The sequence below is a fragment of the Mytilus californianus genome, unplaced genomic scaffold (assembly GCF_021869535.1).
Source record: "Mytilus californianus isolate M0D057914Y unplaced genomic scaffold, xbMytCali1.0.p SCAF_12, whole genome shotgun sequence".
Taxonomy (NCBI): Eukaryota; Metazoa; Mollusca; class Bivalvia; order Mytilida; family Mytilidae; genus Mytilus; species Mytilus californianus.
This window is the reverse complement of record NW_026262604.1, coordinates 26,888,278-26,896,472: the sequence shown is the minus strand read 5'-3', so window position 1 is coordinate 26,896,472 and position 8,195 is coordinate 26,888,278.

The window sequence follows — 8,195 nt, the reverse complement described above, 5'->3', positions numbered from 1 at the left end:
ATTTCATTGTTGCGTTCTTAATTCCAGTTTTTGAAACATTTTGATACTTTAATTAATAATTTTCTTCAAGTAAAATATTTATCAAAATATTGTATTTCATTTGGAAAGATTTTAAATGATAGGAAATGTTCAATTAGCACAATTTTACTGTATTTTCACACTTGTTGTCAGGCGCGTCATAGGTTTTTCCGGAATTTGGAGCCTCGAATTTGACACAAATTATTTTAAAATATTTGTATGTTCTGCCATTTTGTAAAATTTGGTAATTTGAATATATATTTATTGCATTCGTCGATTATATCGATATTTTGCTACACAAAACAAGGAATTAGCTATCATTTATATAGTTTATTGTTAAACGGAAGCGTTATCATTAAAAAATGTGAGTATTTGATATGATTTAATGTGATATGTGGATTTTATGATAACCAAGCAACTTTCGAAGTTTGCATACAGAATATGTACAAAAAGTTTAGTATTTTCGAGAAGATTTCATGTAATTTCAGTAGTGTAGTATGAAAATGAAAAAGGTTTCATGTATGCGTTAGCATTTTAAGTACACAATTACTAATCAAAATATAAGGCATGCAAGTATAATGTGTGACTTATTTGTGTACAGTTTCCTGTAATATATTCCGGCCAATTTCATTAGCGACAATACAACAAAAGGTTCTTAAGTGATTATCGAAATGAACTAGAATTCAATTTTATTAACCATTTGTTTAAAATAATTGCAAGTATGGCATTACACGTATTCATAATTTGTATTTGTGAGCATGGTGAGAAAGAAAACATTAAGCTGTCAAGATAAATCATTGGTGATAAGAGTGCAATGAAATAGATGTTGAAATGTGGTAATAAAAATAAGATATACAGTCGGGTCGCTTTACAGTACTGAGGATGGAAACAGTTTCTTAATCATAAATGATATAAATATTGAATATTTACTTTCTAGCCAAAGTTTCAAATCCAATATTGCGCTAAAGACGAAAATTAAAGTGGTACATTAATCAGAAGAGATACTATGCTGTTATTTTATTTCGTTTTTTTAAATCACCTTTCCTTTGAAAAGGTGTGCTTTTGCCAACATTTGGCGTCCGTCGTCGTCCGTCCGGTGTAACATATTCCAAACAACTTTCTCTGAAACTACTGTACCAATTCGCCGTTTCAGAATCTCATGCATTCTGGGTAATATTTTCAAAAGCGTACATCAAAACGTTGTGATTGGTTTAAGATGTTCTAAACTATGGAAATTCAACCAATGACGTAACGTTATTTTCATTTTGGTGTACGAACAATGGTCTTAAGATTCTAAAAAGGCGAATTCAAACCACACTTAAGCGGAATATCCGTAGGGTATCAAGAATAAAGTTTGTGTTTTATTTTCTGTTTCGTCAAAAACATGGCCGCCATGGCTAAAACATAGAACATATGGGGAAAATGCAGTTTTTTCGCTTATATCTAAAAAATTAAAGCATTTAGAGCTTATCTATTTTAAGGGATAGTCAAGTTCTATTAGCCCTGAAATTTTCAGATGAATCTAACAACAATTGGGTTGCTGCCACTAAATTGGTAATTTTAAGCAAATTTTGCAGTTTTTGGTTATTATCTTGAATATCATTATAAACTGTCAACCGAAAAAATGTGCAGCAGAGTAAGATATACAAATAATTTTATATGACCAAAATTGTCAATTGATCCCTTAAGGAGTTATTGCCCTTTAAAGACAATTTTTCACACTTTGTTTATCTATAGATTTCCAACTTTGAAAAATTTTCTCCTCTGAAACTACTGAACCAAGTTAAACCAAACTTTTTGGCATTTTTAATTAAGCCACCCATTAATATATATTGAAAAGCAAAAAATAATCATTGATGAAAGATTTAATCAAAAAGTACAGGTGAGCGATTCAAGCTCTCGAGAGCCTCTTGCTTTTATATCTTTCTGATTTGTAATGAGATGATATAATGGAAACAACTTTATAACTTCAAGTAATTTCCACACCAACGGGATATTTATTGGTGATGTGTGTTGAGTAGATTATATGTTTTGGATAAAGGATATTTCAATTGAGAGCAGCAATAACTGGTAATCGATTCCTAATAAACAAAACATATTTAATTTAAAGGCAACGAGACAGCAACCCAAGACATAACTTTAATCGAAATTAAATTGGTGACTGAAATGTAATCTCTGCTGGCACAAAGCATAAACGTGTTACTTTTTGTCGATCAGGATGTATGCATTATACTGTTTTCATTTTGCATATTAAATTAATTTGGCTAGTTTTTTCGTAATGAATTATGTTAAACTATGTCGCCGGCAAAGATAGAAAAAAAAACCCCAGCAGATAGAAAAGTGATATTGCACAGTCAGTTTTTTTTTCAAATATCTTAAATTTAAAAGTTTCAATCCCTTCAATCATGAAAACCAATCATGCAAACGAATTCCTGCTTTATTTAAGACATATTCAAAAAATATATATCTAACAAAAAAATAATTTTTTGTTTGTCACTGTGTTAAAACAAGGAATTGTATATATTTTAGATATACAATTCCTTGGTTAAAATATGTGTATCCTTCTGCTGGAAAACATAGTGATACGTTCACAGACAGTAGATTTGTTCAAGATAAAAATTAAGAAAATTAGAATAACACAGTATAAATTTCATGTACACGAAACGATTTTTTTTGGGATTGATCTTCGTTACGAACGCTCAAAGTCGAACATTTGTAAGGGCCCGAAATCGAGATACAGTCTGTCTCATCTGTATACAGAACAGACACGGATAAAAATTAAGATTCCCCGTCACCGAGTCTTCATATTATACCCATCTAAGCTTTTGAAAGTTTATGCAGACGGAAAAGTTAAAAATAGTGGATCCTTAAGACATGTTATTTTGTACAAAATGAAAGCAGATCGAATGGTAAGAACGCGAATAATATAGAATACTAAGATGTTTGTGAAACTATAGTGCATTTTGAGCGGGTTGACGACTCAAGGTACGTTCAGAACAGACATGGAATTATTTCGTGTTGTTTTCATATTATTTCCCGTACATTAGATTACAATGCCTATGCTATTATGTTACTGTTACACGCCATTATTCCGACAGCCCATTAGCCCGATAGCTCATTAGTCCGAACCCCATTCTTCTGACAGCCCATTAGTCCAACAACCCAGGAACATATTGTTCCCAGAACAACCCAAGTCCGACAACCCAATAATCCGACAACCCAATAATCCGACAACCCATTGCTTCGACAGCCCAATAATCTGACAACCCATTAGTCCAACACTAAGAAATAATTATTGCGCAGCATCAGGGTAAAACAAAAAATGTCTGTCTGTATTATAACGTATATGTAATTACATATGTACAGAAATAATTCCGTATATATGTATTATATGATGGGTATAGTTTGAATACTTTTTATATACTTAATTCAAAATCTGTATATACGTAATTAAAATTTGTGTATAGAGGTATATTATTCAATTATGTATTTTCGCGCCTTTTCGTATATACAGAAATTGTTTATGTATTTACAGAATTAAAAAAACGGATATACAGAACTATTTCTGTATGGATCGAATTCCGTATATACTGAATTATGACGTAACAATTTTTTTCATACGCAAATGCAGACTCAGTCTGACTATACAGAATTTTAATTAAGTATATATATACATAATTCAAATTATGTTATACAGGGAATTTTTTATACAAGATTCTCATCAAACTATTTTCAACAAATTAGGCGGGGTCAGAATATGATTTGCATTATAAAATACAGAATCTATTCTATATATTGGATATTGTGTGGCTCCAATATGGCCAAATCCGACTTGTTTCCTTAGGGATTAGATGGGCATTTCTGCGTCTCATGTAAAACAACCTATGACTTTTAAAAAAAAAAATGATTGATTGGTTGATTGGTGATTGCTTTACGCCGCATCAGCACAAAAAGACTATATCGCGGCGAGAAAAAATCTTAAATTTGCTTAAAAGTGAGACAAACTGATGGATGCATTTTTTTAACGCAACCTAAGGGATTCTACTGGGGCCCCTTATTGTGATGCATTAACATCAGTGTACATTTTACAAGATATTGTCAATAATAGTAGTATCTGTTTTCTTCAATATTCACATTTTGCAATTGACCTTCAGCATCACACCCTTTTTTAGAAACATCTTTCAATCAGTTTAATTGAGGTCTGGAGCTGGCATGTCAGTAACTGCTAGTAGTCCATTGTTAATTTATGTATCATTGTCATTTTGCTTAGTTTCTTTTGTTTTCTATTCTGACATCGGACTCGGACTTCTTTTAAACTGAGTTTTACTGTGCATATTGCTGTGTGTTTCTTTATTCTACATTGGCTAGAGGTATAGGGGGAGGGTTGAGATCTCACAAAACATGTTTAGCCCCGCCGCATTTTTGCGCCTGTCCCAAGTCAGGAGCCTCTGGCCTTTGTTAGTCTTGTATGTTTTAAAATTTTAGTTCATTTATATGTTTTGGAGTTTAGTATGACGTCTATTTTCACTGAACTAGTACTCATTTTTATTTAGGGGCCTGCTGAGGCCCACCTCTGTGTGCAGGATTTTCTCGCTGCGTTGAAGACCCATTGGTGGCCTTCAATTGTTATCTGCTCTTTGGTAAGGTTGTTGTCTCTTTGACATATTCCCCATTTCCCCAGTTTACTCCAAAATTACAAAAAAATCTATACATTAGTGTTATGCACAGTCAGATTGCCTCAACAATTTTCTTGACTTAACCATTGAATGGCAGACAAACCAAGCGTTAGTCCAGGAGAAGGGAAATCATTTGACAAAGACTAACGCGGGACAAGAAAGACCCACAATGTCTTAGACACATGATTTTTTTATTTGTTGTTATTGGCTTTGAACTAGTATCAGTAACTGCGAGTACTCTCAGATCTGTACTTTGTGTTTTTGTTGTAATGAGGGATGTATTATAAATACCCTGCCACGTCAATTGTTTTGTTATAAATTAAGCTGTTAGTTTTCTCAATTGAATTGTTCCATATTTTTCATGTCGGGACCATCTATAGCATTATACGGTATGGAGTTTTCTCATTGTTGAAGGCCGTACGGTTGCCTATAATTGCTTACATCCACTTCATTTGAACTTTGGTGGTAGTTGTCTTATTCATTTTATTGGCAAGCAAACCACATATCCTTTCTTTTATATTACACAAGAACAAACAGCCATCAAATTCAATAAAGAAGTAGTCACAGTTTGCAACGGTCCAATTTTGTTGTGGTCCGGGATGTCCCTATAGCTTGAAATACATGAAATAACCAGCACATAGAATATCTTATATTACCGTTTTCTGCAGCAGAAAACGGGAATACCAAGGCATCAACCATTCGTCTATTATAAGGAGGGGGGGATGCATAGTTTTTTTCTAGAGTCTATTTTTTTCTTTTAAATGCAAAGCAAAAAAAGGTTTTAAATAGTTAAGTAATATTTGTTAAGAAACAGTATTCATTCAACAGGTACACAGCATTCATATTAAATACTTTTTTGGGGCTTTATTTATTAATTATATTTTTTTTAAGAATTAAGAAAAAAACATGCCCCCCCCTCCCTCAAAAAAGATAAATGGTCGGTGACTTTAAGATTTACGAATTTAAGATGATTATAATGATTTAAGCTGATTGGGTGACCTCGGTTAAGATGCTGTACAACGTACCATTGACTGCTTTTTTTTTTAGAAATCACATGTAGTCCACCAAAGAACATTTCTAAGATATTTCCATCAATTGGTCATTGCCATAAATTTTGCATAATCAGGGGATCACTGCATACAATCTATTTTAGGAAAAATAAAGGGCTCTGGATCTTTATAATAGATCTACAGCCCTGAAATTTCCAGAGGAAGTAGAAACTACATGTGAGTCATGAATTTTGTTTGAAACGTTCACAAAGATGGTGAAGGGCCTATAAAAAACTATACAGAACATATCAAACTCTTATGTTTTACTTGTGTTTGTATTGTTATTTTCTATGTACATATCTGGCTTAAATATCTTGTTATTTTATACTCACTTTATCAGGACCCTTGCCCTCAAGGGACTATTTGCTATCCCTGTTGTACATGCAATTGTACGCGTGTATCTTTCTGTCCTTTACAACCCAACAACAAGATGTCTCATTCGTCTGAAAATTTCAGGGCAGATAGATTTAAGCCTAATGAACATTTTTACTTAAATATACCTCAAAAATAGTGGTTGTACAACATGTACAACTTATTATCTTTTTCTTAACAAAAATTGTACAGGTAATTAGTAATTACCTGTACAATTATATTTGTAGAAGTAATAACTTGTATGATGGCATCCTACAAGTAATTGCTCGTTCAAAGTTTTTGCAGAAGTAATAACTTGTACAAAATAATAACATGTACACAACGTCTTTCTCGTTTCTTCTGTAGATATCTATAATGAAAATAAAAATTGAAATATTTGTCTTCAAACAGAAATTTGGGAGTTCAAACAATTACAAAAAATATATTACAAGCTATGTTAAAGGCGGTATGGAAGTATATAAATGAAAAATGAAAAAAAAATAATCATACTTTGCTAAAAATTTTAAATAATATACGAGGTTATAGCTCTTATAAAGTGCTTTTTGAATATCAAAAGAAAAAGTGGGACATCGTACGTTTTTTTCGACAATAACATTAAATAGAAAATTGCTTGTAGATTCCTTTAAAAATTGTAGAATTTCTGAGTTACCTCCCCTTAATACGCTTAGATAAAATAATGATTAAGCATTTTACTTATTGAGGTGCTTAAATGAATCCTGGACGCACAATTTTTTTTTGATGCATCATATCATTAACCTGTGCATCCATGGGACGCGTCCTGGTCCTGCTGAGTCCTAGCATTATCAAGATTATCCTTTAGCTGTTAAATAGTATTTAAAAATATGCTTGTCAATATGTTGTCAATATTGTTTTTAACCAGAAATTGATTTAACTAATTATCATGCATGCTTGCAATAATGGTAAGTTTCTAGAGAAACACAAAATGGTGATACAATTTAGCCAGGCACATAATCACATAGTAAGGCCACACCAATTTAATTCCTTGTTCAACGGACCCGCCCGCACATAATTTTTTCTAAACATTTTTTTTTTTAATATTCCCGCTTCCCGCATGCGGAAAAGTAATCGTGTCTATTTCCCCTGCCGTTTTTTGTTGTTGTAAAAAGATATTAATATTGGTTTCCTTCCCCCTTACTTACATTCCCCTGCAAAATCATGCTGATTTTCGTTTTTAGAATAAAGTATGCAGAACTTCTGAAAGAAGTGTTGCCTTCAACTGCAACATTGTTTGCAGGCGGAACAAAACTATCCAAACCCACTGAATGGTCCGGGTACACAGTTATCGTCCTGTGATTTTCATTGTCCACGAATATAGTCCCTAGTATGGACAGTGTGTTACTTGTCGATTTTTTTTATACCCCTTCCAAATTTATTTCTCCATGTTTTATGACTCAAATAGTAAGTAGGGGGGTGAAATGACACTGTAAAAAAAATTGGGTCATGAATTTTAAAGTAAAGTAGTGATTTGGTCCAGCTGAAAAATGTTAAAATTAGCACTTCGGAAGCTGTCAAAAAATTTGAAGACCCCCTTAACATGAAATTGTCCATATTTTGAGTTAGAGCCGATGAAGTTTTCTATAATTTTGATATAATTTGTCCCAAAAGTAGTACAACACACTGTAAAAATATTATTGAGAAAGCGCAGGTGGGATTTTTTTAATTTTCATTTATTGTCTAAAAGAAATGCACTACGAAATAACTGTGTACTCTGACCTAAGAGGTGAAATCAGGAAATATAGAATCTGTACTTTGGCAGCTTCCCTGAATGATTTGATGGTGTCAATTTATCAAATAGCATAAAACTAAAGGATTTAAACTTTTATATGATAGAATTTCTGCAAAAATTACCAATTTTGGTATTTTATGGTCAAAATAAGCATTTCATAGCTTTTTCAATTTTGATGCATAAGTGGCATTCTGACTTTCTATCTGACAGGTTTTTATGTGTCAATATTTGTGTTTCTATGCTTCAATCCAGTTGTATTACTCATTTGTGAACTCTGAATCTACAGAAAAGAAGATTATCTCGGACAATATGTGCAAAATGTGTTGTATATAT